Here is a 22,856-nt window from a genome sequence, read left to right on the forward strand (position 1 = left end):
TATTATTTTTTTTATATTCTTTTTTTGGCATAGGGGGGCCTGATTTGTGCCCCCCTACATGCCACAATGCCCAATGACCAGGCCCAGGGGACATAAGTCCCCTGGGCCTGGCCATTGGGCAAGGGGGCATGACTCCTGTCTTTACTAAGACAGGAGTCATGTAAATGGCGTCTGGGCGTCGTTAAAAATGGCGCAAATCGGGTGGAGGCGATTTTTTTGCCTCAACCTGACTTGCCCCATTTTAAGACGCCCTAACGCCATTTTCCCCAACGCCGGCGCTGCCTGGTGTACGTGGTTTTTTTCCACGCACACCAGGCAGCGCCGGTCTGCTAGCGCCGGCTAACGCCATTCAATAAATACGGCGCCCGCATGGCGCTTCAGAATGGCGTTAGCCGGCGCTAATCTTTTTGGCGCAAAACTGCGATAGCGCAGTTTTGCGTCAAAAAGTATAAATATGGCCCAAGGTGTATTATTGAGAGGACGTTTGGCCTCCTGAAGGCGAGATTCCGGTGCCTCCATCTCACAGGTGGCTCCCTATACTACTCACCGAAGAATGTGTGCCTGATAATCATGGAATGCTGCATGTTGCACAGCCTGGCCTTGAGATGCCAGGTGCCTTTTCTGCTGGAGGATGAGCCTGGTGATGGTCTTGTGGCAGCGGTGGAGCCTGTGGACAGTGAGGAAGAGGAGGCAGAGGAAGAACATATTGACAACAGAACGAACATCATCATGCAGTACTTCCATTCCCACACAGGTAAGAGACTGTAACTCCTCCTCACATTTCAGAATACTGTAGGACTTTGTACATGTCAGCCTCTTCACCTCTGTCTATGGACAGTTCCCTTTAAATTTACTTTTTGCCGATCTGGGTACCACAATCTGCCTTCTGCTACATGTACTGCTGGCCAACAACTGTCATACATTTGTATGACTAAATAAACATCTACATTGCTATTTGTTGCTAATGTTGTAATAATACATTTGTGAAAGATCAGACTGACTCCAGATTGGTGTGTGATTAAAGGGTGTTTATTTAGGGGCTAATGAGTATAGGGGTATGTGCAAGGGGCTGGGGTGATGGTGGAGGAAGGTCCATAGTAGAGTCCAGTCTCTTTGTATCACAGGTGCATTGTCCAATGGGGCATAGGAAGGGGAGTAATGGCAGTTCAAGTTGGACAGGGTGACATAGTGGGACAGAAGGATGACAATCAGGAGAGTCTTATTTCCTGGAGGGGGTCTTGGCAATGTTCTCTGTCTTCTGCCTGGATCGCAGGGACCGTTTACGGGGTGGTTCTCCTTCTGCAGGGAGTGGGGTGCTGGTGGCCTGTTGGTCCTGTGGTGGGGCCTCCTGTCCACTAGCGCCGGTGGAAGTGGAAGGCTGTTCATTGGTTTTGCTCGTGTCAGGGGCCCTTTGTTGTGCCACTGCCTCCCTCACGGTCTTGCCCATGTCAGCCAGCACCCCTGCTATGGTGACCAGGATGGTGTAGATTCTGGTGAGGTCATCCCTGATCCTCATTGTAGGAGGGTACCTTGTGGTACTTACACCTTGTGCCAGGTCCAGATATCCCTTATTAGTAGATTAGAAGTGTTCTAGCATCTTAGGCTGATAGAGGTAGCTATAACAGAGCAGCTTAGGCTGAACTAGGAGACATGCAAAGCTCCTACTATACCACTTATATCACTTAGCACTATATCATAAGAAACATAATACTCAGATTTACTAAAAATAAAGGAACTTTTATTTAGTGACAAAATGCCAAAAGTATCTCAGAGGATATAGGGGGTTATTCTAACTTTGGAGGAGGTGTTAATCCGTCCCAAAAGTGACGGAAAAGTGACGGATTTACCACCAGCCGTATTACGAGTCCATTATATCCTATGGAACTCGTAATACAGCTGGTGGTATATCCGTCACTTTACCGTCACTTTTGGGACGGATTAACACTCTTCCAAAGTTAGAATAACCCCCATAATCCCTTAGGAGGTAAGTAATATACACAAAATATACACACAAACCAAAATCAGGTAAGTAAACAGTTAGAAAAGTAGTGCATACACTGTAGAACACAATAGAATGCAATAGGAGACAATAGGCCTAGGGGCAACACAACCCATATACTCCAAAAGTGGAATGCAAACCACGAATGGACCCAAGGCCTAGTGTAGTGTGTAGAGGGTTGCTGGGAGTGTCAGAAAACACTAAGGGTGTCCAAGATACCCCACCCCAAGACCCTGAAAAGTAGGAGTAAAGTCACCCTACTACCCCAGAAAGACAGTAAAGTTGAGATAGGGGATTCTGCAAGGACAACAACTGACTGCAAAGCACTGAAGATGGATTCCTGGACCTGAGGACCTGCAAAGGAAGGGGACCAAGTCCAAGAGTCACGCAAGTGTCCAGGGGGGGCAGGAGCCCACTAAACCCTGGATGAAGGTGCAAAAGGGCTGCCTCTGGGTGGAAGAAGCTGAAGATTTTGCAACAACGGAAGGTGCCAGGAACTTTTCCTTTGGTCAGAAGATGTCCCACGGTGTGCTGGATGACGCAGAGTTGTTTCCACGCAGAAAGACTGCAAACAAGCCTTACTAGCTGCAATAGTCGCGCTTGAAGGTTTTGGGTGCTGTCAGGGCCCAGGAAGGACCAGGAGGTTGCCCCTTGGAGGAGGAGACAGAGGGGGCGCTCAGTGACACAGAGAGCCCACACAAAAGCTGGCAGCACCCACAGAAGCACCTGAACAGGCATTCAGAAGATATGAGCATGACATCGACTCAGCACAACAAAAAGGAGTCCCACGAAGTCGGAGTCCAACTCAGCGAGTTGGGCAATGCAGGACGGAGCGCTGGGGACCTGGGCTAGGCTGTGCACTGAGGAAGTCTTGCAAAAGTGCACAGAAGCCCTAGCAGCTGCAGTTCACGCAGTACACAGGATCACTGTCTGGCGGTGGGAGGCAAGGACTTACCTCCACCAAATTTGGACAGAAGGGCCACTGGATTGTCGGGGACACTTGGACCCAGCTTCTGTGTTCCAGGGACCATGCTCGTCAGGATGAGAGGGGACCCAGAGGACCGGTGATGCAGAAGTTTGGTGCCTGCGCTGGCAGGAGGAAGATTCCGTCAGCCCACAGGAGATTTCATCTTGGCTTCCAGTGCAGGGTGAAGGCAGACAGCCCTCAGAGCATGCACCACCAGGAAACAGTCGAGAAAGCCGGCAGGATGAGGCGCTACAGTGTTGCTGGTAGTCTTCTTGCTACTTTGCTGCAGTTTTGCAGGCGTCCTGGAGCAGTCAGCGGTTGATCCGTGGCAGAAGTCGAAGAGGGAAGTGCAGAGGAACTCTGGTGAGCTCTTGGATTTGTTATCTGAAGAGAAACCCACAGGAGAGACCCTAAATAGCCCTCAGAGGAGGATTGGCAACAGAGAAAGGTAAGCACCTATCTGGAGGGGTCTCTGACGTCACCTGCTGGCACTGGCCACTCAGTGGTGTCCATAGTGCCCTCACACCTCTGCATCCAAGATGGCAGAAGTCTGGGACACACTGGAGGAGCTCTGGGCACATCCCCTGGGGAGGTGCTGGTCAGGGGAGTGGTCACTCCTCTTTCCTTTGCCCAGTTTTGTGCCAGATCAGGGTTGGGTGTATCCCTGAACCGGTGTAGACTGGCTTATGCAAGGAGGGCACCATCTGTGCCCTTCAAAGCATTTCCAGAGGCCAGGAGAGGCTACTCCTCTCAGGCCCTTAACACCTATTTCCAAAGGGAGAGGGTGTAACACCCTCTCTCAGAGGAAATCCTTTGTTCTGCCTTCCTGGGACTGGGCTGCCCAGGCCCCAGGGTGGCGAAATCCTGATTGACTTGCCCTGAGGACAATGGCATAGGCCCGCTGGGTGGGTGCTGTGCTGGTGTTTCCTGAGGGGGGAGGTTCTGTGGTTGTTTGGGACTGTGGCAGAGGAACCGACTGCCAGAGGTCTCTGATGGGCCAGGCCGGTCATTCTGATCTTAGGCGTGCAGAGCTGCTGTCATCACTGTGGACCTCTTCTGTGGAGGGACTGGATATGGCTGGCACCTCCTGTCCGGTGACGTTGGGTAGGGGTCCTGTTGGGATGTAAATGCATAGTGTTAGACTTTTCATCCTTGGCATGGTCTCCCTTAACTTTTTGCCTCTGTTCCCCAGGTTGTTGATGTGTGCTGGACTCTGATTTTACTGTTTTTATTACTCTGGGCACTTTACCACTGCTAACCAGTGCTAAAGTGCAAGTGCTCCTGTTTAAAATGTGTACGTAATTGGTTCTCCATGATTGGCATATTTGTTTTACTGTTAAGTCCCTAGTAACGTGCACTAGAGGTGCCCAGGGCCTGTAAATCAAATGTTACTAGTGGGCCTGCAGCACTGGTTGTGCCACCCACACAAGTAACCCTGTAATCATGTCTCAGACCTGCCACTGCAGTGTCTGTAAGTGTAATTTTTACACTGTAAATTCGACTTGGCAAGTGTACCCACTTGCCAGGCCTAAACCTTCCCTTTTCTTACATGTAAGGCACCCCTAAGGTAGGCCCTAGGTAGCCCCAAGGGCAGGGTGCAGTGTATGGATAAGGTAGGACATATAGTAATGTGGTTTATATGTCCTGACAGTGAAATACTGCCAACTTAGTTTTTCACTGTTGCAAGGCCTGTCTCTCTCATAGGATAACATGGGGGCTACCTTTAAATATGATTAAAGTGTAGATTCCCCTAGAGAGTAGATGAACATGTGGAGTGTGGGGTCCCTGAACTCACAATTTAAAAATACATCTTTTAGTAAAGTTGATTTTAAGATTGTGCGTTTGAAAATGCCACTTTTAGAAAGTGAGCATTTTCTTGCTTAAACCATTCTGTGACTCTGCCTTGTTTGTGGATTCCCTGTCTGGGTCAGTTTGACAGTTGGGTTGTTTTTCACCTCGCACTAGACAGTGACACAAAGGGGGCTGGGGAGTAACCTGCATTTCCTGATTAGCCATCTCTGCTAGGAGAGAGGGGTGGAGTGGTCACTCTCATCTGAAAGGACTGTGCCTGCCTCTGACAATTCCGGCTCCAACCCCCTGCTGTGTGTCTGAGGCCTTGCCTGGGCAAGGCAGGATTTCACAAGTAGGTGTGAGTCCCCTTTGAAGAAAGGTGATTTCAAAGACTAAAATGGGTATAAGAAGGGCACCCAAATCTACAGACTTTAGAAACACTTCTGGAACCAAGAGGAACCTCTGCCTGGAGAAGAGCTGATAGCTGAGGAAGAAGTGCTGCCCTGCCTATGACTGTGCTTTGTGGAGCTTTCCTGCAGTGCTGCTTCTGCCAGAGTAAGAGGGCAAAGACTGGACTTTGTGTGCCTTCCATCTTGTGAAGAAATCTCCAAGGGCTTGAGTTAGAGCTTGCCTCCTGTTGTTTGAAGTCTCAGGGACAGCAAAGACTTCTCTCTGCCAGCACCTGGAGTCTCTGGAGAGACTCCTGCTCTGACAAGTGGTGCCCTATCCAGTCCCTGGGCCCTTGAAAGAAAAGCTGGTGGAAATCCAAGGAAATCGACTTCGGACGACTCCGGACCGACGCCGCTGCTGAATCCGGTAACGCCGCCTGCACCTGACGCCGTGACCTTCGCTGGAACGCGACACTCATCGCAGGCCCAACGCCGCAGCAGCCCCGCTGAAGTCCACGACTCCGCGCACCACGTCGTGACCGACGCCGCTCGAAGTGCACGGATTCAACGTTTCGCACAGACGCCGCGATCCCCGACTTCGTGCATCGGCTTGTTTTCACTCTTCACCAAAGGTATTGTACTTGGGGGTCTACACGACTCCGTGTCCGGCGCTGCTGGTGTCGGCTTGTTGGGAACGACTCCGTCACGACGCCGTATTAACATCTCACCGAAGCATTTTTGTTTCTAAGCGCTATTTTTGAGTTTAAACTTTAAAAATTGATAACTTGACTTGTGTATGTCGGATTTTTGTCGTTTTGGTCTTCTTTTGTTTAGATAAATATTTCCTATTTTACTGAACCGGTATTGTGTCATTTTGTAGTGTTTTCATTAAGTTACTGTGTGTGTTGGTACAAATACTTTACACCTAGCACTCTGAGGTCAAGCCTACTGCTCTGCCAAGCTACCAAGGGGGTAAGCAGGGGTTAGCTGAGGGTGATTCTCTTTTACCCTGACTGGAGTGAGGGTCCTTGCTTGAACATGGGGTAACCTGACTGTCAACCAAAGACCCCATTTCTAACACATAGTTATTGTATTTGTGTGTGCCATCTTGTGCAATGGGTATGTTCCCCTGTATTATGTACTTGCATGTCGCCTTGGCCTTGTGTGATTGGTGATTATGTGGGTTGGGTGAATCTCTCTTCTGGGCATGCTCTGGTGATGGATCTCTATGCAGGTCTGTGATGGTGGTCCATGCATTGTTGTTGTATGCAGGGCTTGGTATTGGATTGGGTGGGTTGTGATGGTGGGGTATATGTGAGGTGTTGGAGTGATGGGTGTGAAGGTTGGGGTAGGGTTTTTTTTATGGCATGCAGGTAGGGAGGGGGATGAAGTAGTAGTAAAGATTTGACTTACCAGAGTCTGCTATATCATTATAGTGTTCTTTTCTACTTGCATGCCTTCTCCAACATTTTAGATAACTCAGGTTACTTTCTCACATGATTGCTGGTTTTCTTCATGTATCCTTAAGGATACTGGTAAACATGTTGCTACTATCATATATATATTTAATTTTTTGAAATACCTTCATCGTTCACTTGTCCTCTTATCATCTCTCTTATCACCCGACACAGGCCTATCCCTGACCTTTCTTGGAGCTGACGAATCAACCTTTGGGACAGCATGACTGTTTCTTTTAGACCCCACATCTCTATTTCTTGAATTCTTGGGATTTCCTTTGCACAATTTCTTTGCACAACTTTTTGGCTTCCCGTTACCCGCTTTAACATATCTATACCAGACTTTATTATACTATCTAGTCTCACGTCATTTCTTCTTTCTTCCCAGCCTTGAGAAAGCCCTGGCCTACGCGCCTTTGGGGCGAAACACGTGTTGGCTGGCCTAATCTACATTCTTTCGGACTTATGAGTGTCTACACTTCTACCATGCATTTTTGCCTTTCCTAAATAATAAATTGTTTTTGGAGCAACACTGACACTGATGTAAGCTTTGCTTGATGTAAACCTAATGTCCTTAGAAAAAAGGACTCGGAGCAGAATAATTATACTTAAATAGTGGGTACCTCACCGCCTTTTGACTTATATATATATATATATATATATATATATGCATATATATATATATATATATTTCTTTCCACCAAAAAAACAAAGGTCAAAGGGATGCTATAGGTAGGTGAGAATGTCAGTTAAAACATAACATTTTAAAATAATAAAACAACTGAAATTAAACAGTTTTAGTTATCTTAGGTAACCATAACTCATGCCTTGGCCATGCACAGTGTTATCAATGATGTAATTTCAGATGTTATTAGGGATGTTCTTAATACAGTCATTGACCTTGTCATGACTGAAGTATTATGTGAGGGTACAACAAGTACATGTCAAGGGCATGAGCTATGGTTACATGAGATACTTACAACTGACGAATTTCGGTGTTTCACCTTAATACGGCTCTTCACGTTTCAAAAGATTTTTTTTTTAAAGTAAAGAAAGATAATCTTACAGTTCCTGACTATAACACTACTTTTATGCTTTTTATGTACAGTAAGATGTCCATCACTGTGCACCGCATGAGACTGGTCAAAGGGCCTGGCCTTTTGCCAGGCCATACACATAACTGACTGCAGGTGCCCAGCCCACATTTTTATATTTTCCAGAGCTGTAGATCTGCCATTTTTCCCATAGGCCACACTGGGCCTCCCAGTGAATCTGAGGATTCACGCCCCCCCCCCCGCTTCACAAAAAAAAGAAATATTCAGCCCCAGAGTTGTCCCTCTTGTACCATATCAAAAGGCCCAAGGGGTTGGAGTACCAGTACACTGCCACTTCATGTCTTAGGTTATTTTTTTTTTGTAGGACTATGGGACTAAGTCCCAAAACCCTAAGATGGTGGCCACAACTTTTCCTTGAGAGTGTGGTGTGGCCAGCCATTCTTGACACATGCTTGAGCTTGTGGATCCACTGTGAAAACTTAGACTTATTTCAACTAAAAGTACTGAGCAGATTTACACTAAATCACAAAAAGCACGATCTAGCCTTCTGCAAAATTTGGTGTAAATCAGTTCAGCCATTTTGAGGTATTGCTATTCAATTTTCTAATGGGTAATTTCATGCAGAAACAACTTTCGGGACCCCCCTTTTTCTTGGCCTTTGCTTTCCGGATAACCATGAAACTTTCCACAAATAAGCTCAGGTGGACAAGACTTTTTAGAGAACTTTGTGAAGATTCATCAAACCGCACCAAAGTTATTAGCAAACCAAAAATTCTATTTCCTATGGAAACATGGTCCTAACTATACCTAATTTTAGTTTCTGAATATCTTTGGCATCATTAGAGGAATCTACACAATATTTTTCTCAAAAAAGGATACCCACTTTAGATTCTTCACACAGGTTTTGAGAAGTTTAGTCTTGTGGAGAATAAAAATATGTGGTGTTCCAAAATTCACTTTTCACTGAAAAAACTGCTCAATAGAATTACACTAAACTTAGGCCCATATTTATACTTTTTTAGTGCCGCATTTGTGTCGTTTTTTTATGCAAAATCGGCACAAACTTACAAAATACAATTGTATTTTGTATGTTTACTCCGATTTTGCATCAAAAAACTATGCAAATGCGGCGATAAAAAGGTATAAATATGGGCCTTATTATGTAAATAGAAGTTTACGCTGGAAAGTGCTTTTGCTTGGTTTGTTGTAAATACATGGCACAGTTTTTGAGAAAGTAGCATTTAGAAGGTTTACCTGTCTGGGCTTAAGAAGTTACATTTTGAAGATAACTTGATCAGTATGTAATTCCAGGTTCTGCCATGCTCTGATTGGCTGGGAGTCACAGAAGCATTTCAGTTGCAGCTGCCATTACCCAACACGGTGCACCAAGCACCATGTTGGTAAAAATTTAAAAAAAGGGCATCGGTGGCACAGTGAACCGAACCCACACCCACTCTGGATTGCAAGGAGCCATTCTAAGGGCCTCAGGAACTTTGACTCAAGATTTGCAAATCCTGAAAATAGATTGGAAAAAAGTATTCAATCCACTACAGGTGCGCTTGTGCTCTACTTCCACACACAGGGGTTGGCTGAAAGAGGTGGAATGTTAGCAGAGACTGAGAGCAACCACACCAGTGAAAAATGGGGCCCTGCAGCAACCCCTACTGTGCACCATAAAAGGCCTTGCACAGTGGAGGCTGGTCACAGGCTGTGGGTTGAGTGCAGGGTCTGGCCTCCTGCTGACAGTCTTGCTGCAAACGACTGATGTTTGTGTGCAGGTGTGATCGGCTTCCAATGAACGGTTATGCGCCATGTCTAGGTGAAGGTCAGCCAATGCAGCTGGCCTCAATGTTCACGTCAACGTGCAGCAGGGAATGAGATCCTGTTGATAGCTGGACACAGCATCTGAACATAGGCTAGACCCGTTGGCCAACTCCCACTGTGAGGCCTTGCTGCCAGTAGTGAAATTATCACTTTTATTCTTAGCAAGGGAACATGATTTTTCCTTATCCTTTCCCCACTCTGAAAAAATGTGCTTGCTTGCCCCACCATTTTAAGATTTCATTAGCTGCCACTGCAGGCAGCCCATGGTTTGTTGGGCGCATGGTACTGTTTCATGTGGTATGTTATAGAAAAATCACTTTAAAAAGCTTAATGTGAGGTTATGGTGAGCTCTGGTTATAACACAATATTGAGTTAAGAACATCTTAGAATTCACTGCAAAAACACAGATAAGGCAAGCTTTTGGTTAGAAATGAAACTGAAAAATCACTGAAATTTATACGTTTTTTTGGGGGACCTCAAATCGTAAGTTGCACAACATACATGCAAACCATAACTCGTGCACCAAATGCAAAGATTATGACCTGCCTTGTTTCTGTCAGTAACGACACCCAAAAGCACAACATAAGTAAGTAACATTACCTACTCTAATCAACAAATAATATTACTTTGATAGCTGTCTCTTTCATAGTTCTAAGTGGAATCAAATATTCATTCTCATCTAGAAGAGTATTTAAGACATTTGTAATTGCATGTCACATGAGGAGTGAGGTGAAAATCTGTTCTCTTTATACCAGGGGCTTTTGGCCCTTATGACAGATGCTTATACTTCTATCTATTTTCTCTCTAACTTTTGTTCCAATGCTCCTGTCTGTGATGTAGTATCAAGGGTAAAGTCACTATAGCATCCAAGATATGGCAGTTTAGGAATATGATGTGCCTCAGTACTTAAAATATTTTGTGGACCATGGCTGTTAGGAAAGAGTTCACACACATGTTTTGGCATGACCAGGAAAGGAATGACACTTTTGCAGCTGCCTGTCTGTGTATAAACAGTCTACTTGACGACCTCTCTTCCCAGAGGTGGTGGGTGATTCTGCAGACTAGCCTCATTGTACCCCATTGCCTTAGACAGCCACTGACACAATTCTATATCAGAATAAGACAGCCCTCTAGAGCAGAATAGTAAGGTTTTTGGAAAAGCATGTTTGGTGATGCCTGGAAGCAATCAAAGGGTGCTTGGCAGGGCTCACTACAGCAGCCGGGACGTGTGGCGCTGGTCCCACCTTCCACAGCCTGTATGTCTGGAATCTAAGGGGTTCTGAACTCGGAAACCCCACCTAGTGGCTGAGGCACTAGTTAATATGTAATTAATTGCGACAGCTCACTGCTTCGCTGGTTTCCCACCTGCCCAGCCCTTGGATGTTGGTTTCGAGAGCCGTAATTCGAGCCAAACGTCTCGAATGGTATAATAAATCTTGATCGATAGAAAATTAATATCAGCATGAAAACAGCAACTACATTTTTATCTGTAAATAGAATTCATAGTTGCAATATTGTAGAGCTGTAACAAAAGGAAAAACAAATGTCATTTGTCATAGCTGTTTAACAAATTTCTACAAAAGGTAAAGAGAAGCAAATTACTTTAGCCCCTGGCTCAGTTCATGTTAGTCAGAATTAAATGTGCAAAGTGCATAACGGCAGCAATGGGCTTCTGAACAATAAGACCGAAGGAAAGGATACTTGAACAAGAACTAATTTTCTCTTGGTTTTATTTATTTCGAGTGAAAACATGAAAATTATCTACAGAGATCTATGAGAGAGAAGAAAGCATCAATGAACAGATTGAGATACACTGCAAGGCATTTATAGTAAATCGTGCCTCATTATTGCTTTCTAGAATTACCATTAGGATCTTTCACATATAGCATTATATTTAAATATTCTTCTTATTTAGTTCTCAAATCTGGGACTGGACAATGTTTTTGAGCAATTTTCATGTAGTTCTCGGTAACACTTTGCAACTTATCCGTATACATATCCTTATTTAACACTTATTCATCCCTATTTAACACTATCAAAGAGGTTCTGCATTTGAAATAGTTAGCCAATCTTTCTTTATTCGGTCCTAAAAAATATTATTGTGTTGGTAACTTTTATGGCATTAGTGGCGAATAATGACAATTTATATGCTTTGCCTGATGCACTTGGGGCTGTTTTGAATTCACAAAGAAATTTTGGAATACATAAAATAGTTTTCTTCTTATACTCTTTTATGAGCTCTTACTTGCCTTTGTGAAAAGGCCCCAAAACAGCGAAAATAGGAATACATTTGCAGGGGTGGTACCTCCATTAGGGCGGAGGAGCATTGCCTAACCCCCTGGACATAACCCCCCCCCCAACCAGCAGCGGGAGCTGCAAACCTTTACAAGGAAACAATAATAAATAGAGTTTACTATCATTTCCTTATAAAAGGGCGGGCCACAGGGGTGATGAGGAGTGAGGGGAAGTGCTCAGAACTCCCCCTCAGAGAGCATGGTTGTTTGGCGGCTGTCTTGTGCCAACCAAACACACATGCGCAGTAGGCTCTCTCCAGCCCACCATCCAGGGCTGGATTGGCACCACTTGGCAGGGCAAGACTCACAGATGGCAAAGTCCATGTGCTCTAGGTGATGATGTGGAATTCCTTTGTATCACTGAGACTTCAGAAGAGCATAGGCAAGCCAGCAAGCCCTTGGAGTCACTCTGATTCTCCGTTCAAGTGCTGTGGGTCAAGTCCTTCTAACCCCGGCAAGGAGGACAGTAGGCAGCAGGTCAGTACAGCAAGAAAACAGTTCTTCCAGAGCAGCAGTCCAACAGCATAGCAGTCTGTGCAGCAGTACAGCAGTCCTTCTTTCTGTATTCACAGGTCCAGGAGTGTACTGAGTTGGTAGGATCAGAAGTCCAATTCTTATACCCAGTGGTGCCTTTGAATTGGGGGAGACTTCAAAGAAGGGCTTTGAAGTGCACAGAAGGTCTGCCCTGGCTCCAGATTCACTATATGGGGTTAAGCAGTCCTTTGTGTGAGGTCAGGACACAGCCTATTCAGGATGTCCTATTAGGATGTTGATGGCTCATCAGTCACACTGAAGCTTCCTTTGTGTGTGGCTTTCTAGAGGGAATGCACAAGCCCAGCTGTCCCTCTACCCCAGACGCGTATTGGAGGCAGGCTGCAGGCACACAGGGCCAGCACAGAAAAATGGCAACTCTCTAAAAGTTGTGTTTTCAAAATTGTAACACTAAATCCAACTTTGCCATTAATGAGAATTTATCATTACATTTCCATAGCTACTAAAGATGATAGATCTACCCCTTGCCAATCAGGAATTACAAGTGAAAAAGGGAAAACATTTGGGTGTGACCCTGAAGAGATGGCCATTTCCCACAAATAAAAAACAAAAGTTTTTTAGGGAGTAGGCAGTGGTCCTGCTCTTAAATGCACTTTTGAAAAAAAATTAAAATGTTTTACTTTTTTGTTAAACTCAGTCTCGTTTTCTCTAAGGAAAACAAGCTGCATTTAAATTAATCAATATACTCTATTTAAAGACTATCATAGACATGGTGATCCACTGTCCCTAACAGACCACCAACTTGTGATGTCCACAGATCAGAGTGAGGAGCAGTCTGTGACCTACCTCTTTACCATTCATATAATATGTTGGATTATGACCTACTGCAAATTGGAATTTTACAAAATAACCTGTTAGTATATAGATTGGTTAATACAAATCTTTCCTGATTGTTAACATATTGGTCACAAATTGTGATCCATTTCTGCAACCAGTATTTCATACATCTGTCCTCTAGCTTCAACTACAGATGCATTGGAAATGTAATAATTCTACACAGTTCTGATCCTAATGGTGCATTGATAACATTTTGGACAAAATACTAGTAGTGATTTATATAGAATGTAATTTCACTTCCTTCCAAGCACTGCAAAGAACACATGGTACTACTACTGAATTTATGGTAATCGATTTACTGATCCCCAAAGAAAGCAAGTCTGCCTTTCTGAAGCCCACATTTGTCCTGGACGAGCGTTCGATGTAGGGAACCATTTTGCCAGATTCATACCCACATCTTCTGTTTCAAATATTTCCAACTTGCTTCCTACATCAAATTTGGGTTGAGATGGTGTGCTTCCCATGGTAAGGCCCAGGGATTGCCCTTCCCATATAAATGATAGGATTGGTTCCCTGCCCAGAGTGTTGTTATTACAGTGCTTGCTATCAGAATATTATTACACAGTCATTAAGATAGAATTAAATGTCAGGTCTTGTAGAGCCATTACTAAAACCTACTTGTAGGATAGCATCTAGTGGTGGGGTTGGGTTGCTTATGTCTGCCCATATCAGTAAATTGTCCAGCTCGTTGCAAGTCATTTCAAGGTTTCTTTATAACACTAAGTAACCGAATGTAACCTCTGCCCAATCATTTGCATTGTTTGCATGTGAGGGAATAAAAAGTCAGAAAGGGATTGAAGGGCCTTTTGAGACAAGACCAGAGCACCTTTTCAATAATCACCAAAGCAGCACGCTCTGCTCTTCACATAAGGCAAGCCAACCAACACTCTACTGTTTAATAGCAGACGTGCACCTGCAGGCCTCCAAAGGTGAGGTAACAACATTGAGGCTACACTTGTGGCAGGAATGTGCTCTACAAATGCAAGTGACAGAGCCTGCAAAGATTTTTTTCCGTAGACCAGAAACTAAAAGAGTGAATGATAGATTCCTTTCCAGGTTTTGGTCTTCGCACTAAAACAAAACACTGAGCTGGCTGATGTCATCCTATTACTGGTGTTAATAAAGTTGATACAATGAAATTCCTTAACGATTTTAATGGAAATGTTTGTATTAGTAAAAATCTTAATTCCATTTTTAAGACATTAAAGATGCACGCACAATGGACAACTTGGCGTGCCTTTTGTTATGCATTATGAAAAAATTATTCCAAAATGCCTGCAATGCATGTGCACAGTCATGGACAGGCCATCTTCAAATAGCTTATGAACCATTCCAAGATGGCAGCCAATCACTTTATTAGCAGCAAGCGTAGAAAAGGAAGTTAAGAATGTGACTGGGGAGAGGGGATCAAATTAAAAAGAGTGGGATGTGGGGAGGGCGAGCGGGAAGAGCGTGGACTGAGAAAGCAGGAGAAAACACAGTTACTCACGCATTCCAATGCAGAGTCCTGACATCAACAGTGGAAGGATAAAACTCACCCATTGTTGAAACCTTAAGGAAAGCACCATCACAATAAGAGGGGGGAAGCTATTGAATCAGGAACATGAAAACTGAGCTAGACAAGAGACTCACTGAATTCTGTTTACGGAGTTGACCCAGAGACCACTCTCACTATGTTATACACTGGCTACAGTTGGGATATTGCGAAGAAACAGCTAAAGATTCATGTAGGCAAGACCTTCAATTTGCTTTTTTATGACTATTGTTGCAGCCTGGCTGTTCAGGCTCCGGGGCTCTCACCTGTGTGAAAAATGTCAGGCACTGGCAATAGCACTGCTACAGTCAGACAGCCAGGTGAAGAGGAAGTGTAGACGCGTTTTCCTCGTCAAGTTACAGGCACTTAAACAAGCACAGAACGTGCCTAAATTTTTTATGGGAAGAGCAGAGTTTATAGCTTGACAGAGAAATGTGAAAAAGAGTAGTTAAAGAAACCGAGAGGTGAAATGCTAAAATGAATTTTGAAAGTACGTTAATGACACTTGTGGGGGCCTTAAGCCTACACACCATACCAAAAAGGAACAGAATTGGTAAAAATCTCAAACTTAGCTGGACATTGTAAATTACCTCACAATACATTTTCTGGCGAAAATTGTAACTCAAATAAAAAATAAAATAAAAACATTATAATTAAATGTACAATGCCAGACACACAAATAGCACAGTATTGAGTTGTTTAGGTAAAATGATCATGGGATGTGGAGCCAATGAAGTCATCCCCTAAGCCCAGCTCCCTTTAAACTGCACTGAGCACAACTATTTCCCCTTAGTCTGAAAATAAATTGTACTCTTCTGTTAGGCATCCTTACACAGGAAGGTCATGTTTTTTTCTTGTGGCGTGCTCTCAGTCTTGATAAATATATCCATAAGAACATTTAAAATGACGTCTGAATATTTTTTATATTTTTTATTTCGTCACTGTAAATATACAATAGGAAATTTGCTAGTGTTAGATGCAGTGCATCCACGTGGCACATAGTTTGAAATGTTATACGCTCACACCAATGCACAGATGTGTTCTTGGGCCCTGTTTTAGATACAAGCCTGACTGCTGGAAACTACAGGAAGTTATACAGGAAGTACGTATTTGTCTCTGTTTTTTCTTTGGATCCTCTTCCTTTAGTCCCTTATTCAATAGAAATCCAAATGTGATCTCTCGGTGTGAGAAATATGGGTCGGTAGTTCTGGAACTGGCTGATCCCTCAATTGCCACACCAAAAACCTTTCCTATCAGGGAATCTTACCGTTGTTGTTTTTTTGGAATTGATACCTAAACCGAAGATCATCAAAGACATATTAGTAAATTTGTTAAAGTCAGGGAAACGGGAAAAAATGCAATTAATGCAAGATCAACTCAGACAATTCATTAGTTTATTTTAAAGTATAGACGGTACACAATACAAAATGTTTATGTCAAAACAGTTAGGAGGAAGAGGTTTTCACCAGTAAGGTGAGGTTTAGAGGGTCTTGGAATGGGCCAGTAATTGATGACATTTCATTGGCTGGTTTGTAAGCATAGCATTTTTCAATGTGTCAGAAGACTGAGCGTTCTAATGCATCAGAGCATTGCATGCGCCATCCTCCCCCTGTGATCTAATTTGTATGAGCGTGGGCCCTGTGAGGCTCTCTGCAGCAAAGAGAGAGCTTTGACAGCAGATAGGTCAGATTGATTTCCTGAGAGACTACGAATATTATGTTTGAACACTTCCAATGTTCTCCGCCTTTAGAAACACAAGCAGAGGTTATTGCCTCTATCATTGACACACCAGAGATTTCTAATAGCTTCGGGTATGCCTACTGTCTGAATGATATATCTGGAAATTGTGGAATTATGGCCACAACTTTGTATATCTGACCGAAATAGTTTTTTATGACTGGTGATTTAATTTTCATTTCTTGGAGTCATAAGGCTTCGGGTCGTGCATTGCATCCTGAAAATGTGTTTTAGTTCTATAGATAACTGGGCTGCCAATGGTTCCTGCTCCTCATGAGGATTGAATCAAATGCACTGTACTCTGCATTTTCGTGTCAATTGCTTTCTGTGTGGCATACTGCTGCTAGGTGCTATCTTGGCACTGTGCATTCTAACTCTCGGGAGAAATTGAGATGAGAAAAATGATTGGTTCACTGCACACTAAGTCAACTTTTCAGCATCAGTGGTGCATATTTTTTTCATTTGTATATATATTTCACTGAGTCCCTTCCCTAGTTGATGCCTGGGTGAGTCCCATCGGCCTAATACTTTGTTGTAGCGTTTTAGGCGCAGGATATATTTAAAGATCATAGGTGCAGTCTCTAAGTGAGCAAAAGAAAAATACATGAATCAGCAGCTAATTTGCTTCAGTGAACCCCAAAATCTGGTACAGATACTTTAGCGATGCCAGCATCTGGAACTGAATATAACACCAAGTTACCACGTTGAGTCTCATTTTTCCAAACACCAGGATCCAGTAATGAACACTAAAGTAGCAGCGCTTTTATTTTTATTGCTAAAAGTTTCCATTATTAGTTACTTTGCAATCTTAGAGTTGTATATGAGTTCTTGGGAAGTTGGTTGTTTGGTTGTTGCAGAACTATTGTTCACTCAACAAAGAATTTGTGATAGGCAATACATTTGTGTGACAATTTATGTTTGCTTTGATCACTTTAATTATTGTTGGGTTTCCTCATTTTCTTGACCACAGAAGACTAAACGGTTAAATTATATTTTCACAATTGACACAGTTCAGTATACTGTGAAAATCACTTGTCAAACCTACATAAAGATAGGAAACAGGAAAACGAATGCATTGGAAATTATAAAATGCAATGTAAAATAACTTGATAGTATATAATGTTCGATTGAATAGTAAAATCTGTGTGTTTTTATCTAGCATGCGGGCGGTTGGAAAAGCGAGGCCTTGCAATCTCAACAAATCGTCCTACAGAAAATGTTTTTCAACAATCAACTTGTTGAACCCCATTAGCATAAATGCTTATTTGTGCTCGAGGGACTCACAAGCAAGCAGGAATTATATTTTGACCCTCATCCAGTCACACTTACTGACTTGGGCGAGGGAATGCATTAGAAAGCTCAAATTTACATTTAGCAAGCAAATCCTTTCTCTGGATAGACACTATTTAGCTCCTACCAACTCCATGCTTAGGTAGTCACCAAAAATGACCTTTGTTTGCGTTTTTTTAGAAAAACACTGACACAAGCCACAACAAAGTGATAATGTGAAGAGAAAATACTGGCATGATTTGTTGGAATAATTAAATAAAGCGCGATCAGGATTTGCAGGGAACCTAAGTAATGTATCTGTGAGTTTATTATTAGTATGCTGTGCGAATTAGCCTACACTGTGCTTGCCATATACATTTGGAAAAACACCTGAACTCTGAGGATGGTTTAGCGACACAGTGTTAATTTTAGATGATTTGTTTTCATGCAGCATTATTTAGTCGCAATTCAGCTTCTATTTGAGGACAAACACTTTTTAGATCTGACATCACTGTTTGCTTTTGCCACATCTCATATTAGAACTAAATGCAACATATGAGCTACAACATATCAAACAGGCATTGGCAAAGCCAATTGGTCTCGCTTACACAAGAGATATTGGCTTTGGCAATGTGTTTTTGCCATGTGTACATCATTGTCGCTGCTGTTCAGCATGGCTAAAAGTTTAGTGGCGAGGAGTGTTGTAGAGTGGAGTGGGGGTGTAGAGTGTTGTGGAGTGGAGTGGGGGAGTAGAGTGTTTTAGAGTTGAGTGGAGGAGAGTATAGCTCAATTGTTCAGTGGCGGAAAGCGTTGTGGTGTGGAGTGGCGTGGGGTGGGGTGGGGTGGAATAACGTGGTGTGGGTTGGAATTTACTGACATAGTGGGGTGGATTGGAGTAAAGTGGGGTGGACTGAATGGCGTGGAGTGGATTTTGAGTGAGGTGGATTGAAATGGGGTGAGGTGGATTGGAGTGGGGTGATTGTTTTGGATTGGAGCAGAGCAGATTATTTTGGTTTGTACTGGGAGAGACTGGAGTGGGCAGCCTGTTTTGGATTTTAGTGGGGCAGATTTCTTGGAATGTAGTGGGCAGACTGGAGTGGGGTGTATTGTTTTGGATTGGAGTGGGGCAGATTGTTTTGGATTGAAGTAGGCAGATTGTTGTGGAATGGAATAGGCAGAATGTTCTGGATTGGAGGGGGACAGATTGTAGTGAGGCACATTGTTTTGGATTGGAGTGTGGCAGTTTGGAGTGGACTGGATCATGGTGAAGTGGACTAGATTGGAGTGGGGTGGATTGGAAAGGGAGGGTTAGATTGGAGAAGGGGGATTAGATTGGAGTGGGGGATTGAAGTGTGCAGATTGTTTCAGATTGGAGTGTGCAGATTCTTTCAGATTGGAGTGGTTTGTTCTTGATTAGAGTGGTGCAGATTGTTTTGGATTGGAGTGGAGGCAGATTGGGGTGGGGCAGATTGTTTTGGATTGTAGTGGGGCAGATTGGTTTGAATTAGGGTGGGGCAGATTGTTGTAGACTCTAGTGGGACAGAATGTTCTCGATTGCTGTATTGGAGTGAGGCAGATTGTTTTAGATTAAAGGGGGACAGATTGAAGTGAGTGGTTTGGGATTATTGAGTGTGGTGGATTGGGGTGGAGTGAGGTGGATTGGATTGAAGTGTGGCTGATGGGAGTGGAGCCAATTGTTTTGGAGTGGGCACATTATTTTAGAATGGAGTGGTGTGGATTGTGGTGAGGTGGATTGGATTGGTGTGGGTGGGAGTGGGGCACATTAGATCAGAATGGGGGCATTGGAGTGGGGCATATTGTTTCGGATTGGAGTAGGCAGATTGTTTTGAGTTGGAGGGGGCAGATTGGATTGGGGCAAATTGTTTTGGTTTGCACTGGACCGATTGGAGTGGGGTAGATTGATTTGCATTGTAGTTGGGCACATTGTTTTGGACTGACGTGAGGCAGATTGTTTTGGACTGGAGTAGGCAGAATGTTTTGGATTTGCAGTGGGACAGATTGGAGTGGGGTACATTGTTTTGAATATGAGTGGTGCACAATGTTCTGGATTGGAGTGTGGCAGATTGGAGTGGGGTGGACTAGGGTGAAGTGGACTGGATTGGTGTGGGGTGGTCTAGATTAGTGTAGAGGTATTCGATTGGTGAGGGGCTTTGGAGTGGGCAGATTGTTTTAGATTGGAGTGGGGCAGATTGTTTTAGATTGTAATGGGGAGATTGTTTTGGATTGTAGTGGGGCATTTTGTTTTGGATTGTAGTGGGGCAGGTTGGAGTGGGGCATATTGTTTTGGATTGGAGTGGGGCACATTGTTTTGGATTGGGGTGGGGCCGATTGTTGTGTACTGTAGTGGGATGGATTGTTTTGGATTGCTGTACTGGAGTGAGGCAGATTCTTTTGGAGTGAAGGGTGGCCTATTGGTGTAGGTGGGTTGGGATGGAGTGGGGGTGGATTTGATGGAGTGTGGATGACTGGACTGGAGTGTGACTGATTGGAATGGACCAAATTGTTTTGGAGTGGGGCAGATTGAAGTGGGGCAGATTCTTTTGGTATGTACTTGGACAGATTGAAGTGGGGCATATTGTTTTGGATTGGAGTTGGGCAGATTGTTTTGGATTGAAGTGGGGCAGACTGTTTTGGATTGGAGTTGGCAGATTGTTTTGTTTTGCAGTATGACAGAGTGGAGTGAGGGAGAGTGGAGTGGGGAGGATTGGAGTGGGGCAGTTTGGAGTGGGGAAGATTGGAGTGGGATGAACTGTGGTGAGGTGGACCGGATTGGAGTGGGTGGATTATATTGGAGTGGGGGGTTGGAGTGCGGCAGATTGTTTTGGATTGGAGTGGTAAGATTGTTTTGGATTGGAGTGGTAAGATTGTTTTGGATTGGAGTGGGGCAGATTGAAGTGGGGCAGATTGTTTTGGATTGGAGTGGGACATATTGTTTTGGATTGGAGTGGGACAGGTTGGAGTGGGGTAGATTGTTTTTGATTGGAGTGGGGCAGATTGTTTTGTATTGGGGTGGGGCAGATTGTTGTGGACTGTAGTGGGGAAGATTGTTTTGGGTTGCTATATTGGGTATGAGACAGATTGTTTTGGATTGAATAGGGCAGGTTGGAGAGGGTGGGTTGGTAGTGTTGGAGTGTGGGGGTCTGTGATGGAGTGGGGTGTATTTGCCTTGAGTGTGGTGGATTGGACTGAAGTGCGGCGGATTGGATTGGAGTGTGGCGGACTGGTTTGGAGTGTTGCGGATTTGACTGGAGTGTGGCTGATTGGAGTGGGGAAGATTGTTTTAGAGGGGGTCAGATTGCTATGAATTGGAGTGGGGCAGATTGAAGTGGGGCACGTTGTTTTGAGTTGGATTTGGGCAGATTGTTTTGTATTAGAGTGGGGCAGATCGCTTTGGATTGGACTGGGGCAGGTTGGAGTTGGGCAGATTGTTTTGGATTGGAGTGGAGCAGATTGGTTTCTCTTTCTGCCGCTGATTTTATTATTAAGAAGCTGATTTGATATTTCTTCATGAATTTACTTTTCATTCATTTTTTAAATGTGTTATTGTATTTAGAGTGATCAACTCTTGCAATGATAATATGTCTTCTTTTTCGGTAGCTAATTGAAAAGTTTATTTCACTGTCAATAGTGCACAGTTTGGTCAATTTCTTTTGCAGTTCTCTTTTCGTAATTTTTTTGTAACTTAGTAAAAGGTTTGGCACGTATAGTCTCTGATTTCTACTAATGGTGTCTGCCTTCCCGGAGAGTGATTGAGAGAATTGGCCTTTATCTGGTAATTTACATCATGGGCCTTTAAACAAACTAGACATTTAGGGCCTCATTAGTTTGGCGGTCCTGGACCGTCAAACTCACAGTGGCGGTCAGACTGCCACAATCCTGGCGGTCTGACTGTCAGATTATGATCCTGGCGGTTGGACTACCAGGCTACCACCACCTCTGCCAAGATCAGGGATCCAGATGGGTTGGCAGCAGTCAAAGTTGTGGTCAGCAACAGCGCTGCTGAGTTCGGCACTGCCATGCTGATCACAACTTTCCTTTCCACCAGCCTTTTCAAGGTGGGATCCCTGCCAAGAAAAGCCTGGTGGAAAGGCTGAGTTGGAGGCCACCGGGGCCCCTGCACTGCACATATGCAGTGCAGGGCCCCCCGCCAGCTTCCTCGGAATGCATACTGCTGTGGCAGACAGTGTGCATTTCTAAGGTGCTGTATGCGACGGCATTGGCCTCGGCTCACTGAGGGGGCCAAGGCCAATGCCGCCACAGTGTTTACAGCTGGCTGACCGGCGGAAAGGTCGTAATATGACGTTTCTGCCAGTCAGCCCGTTGGAAACATTGTAATATGACGGCGTTGAGGCTGCCGTCTTGAAGACTGCCTCACGACCGCCGTATTGGAGTTATGGCGGTTCAACCACCCAACTCGTAATCTGACCCTTAGCCTCTATCTGAAAATTTCTGCTGTTCCTTTTTTCGTTTCCTGTTAGCAAGGGAAAGGTTTTGTTTGTATTTGAGCTGATTTCTATTGTTGCTTTTTTCTGTTCATTGTAAGTGGTTATTCTTTTTGCTGCCTTTCTCTGTGACTAAGGCAGAGGTTTGGGCTAGATCTGCTGCTTTTTGTTGGTTCTTTCTCTGTGACTGACTGTCTATATATTATGATTTACCCTGGTATTTTCTCAGTCCTCTGTGAGCAAGTAACATGTTTAGTTTATATTAATACTGCCTTCGTCTGACATGTTTTATATTTTCATCCCTATTACTAGTTGATTGGTATCTTCCTAAGCTTTTGAATTTGTATGGTGCATTGCATTTTCCATGTGAGCAGTTTTGTTGGCATCTACTCTAATTCTAGGCAATCCCTGTTTTCTGTCAGTATATGAGTTGTACTTACTGCAAAACCTCACTCTCTTGACATTGTTTTTTCATATGAGGTTTGCCGTAAACTCTGGTTTTCTTCTATTTTATTGCGCCCCTTCAACTTTGACATCTAATGGTAGAGATGAAATTTGGCATTTAACATTCCTTTGTAAATGCTTTCAGTATGTAGATTAGGGGAAGTTGATGCACTGGTGCACTCACTTACGTATTTTGGTATGTAGTGATTCTTTTCCATTTTCCATTTCATGGACAAAAAGCTAC

This window comes from Pleurodeles waltl, chromosome 10 (genome assembly GCF_031143425.1).
Source record: "Pleurodeles waltl isolate 20211129_DDA chromosome 10, aPleWal1.hap1.20221129, whole genome shotgun sequence".
NCBI lineage: Eukaryota > Metazoa > Chordata > Amphibia > Caudata > Salamandridae > Pleurodeles > Pleurodeles waltl.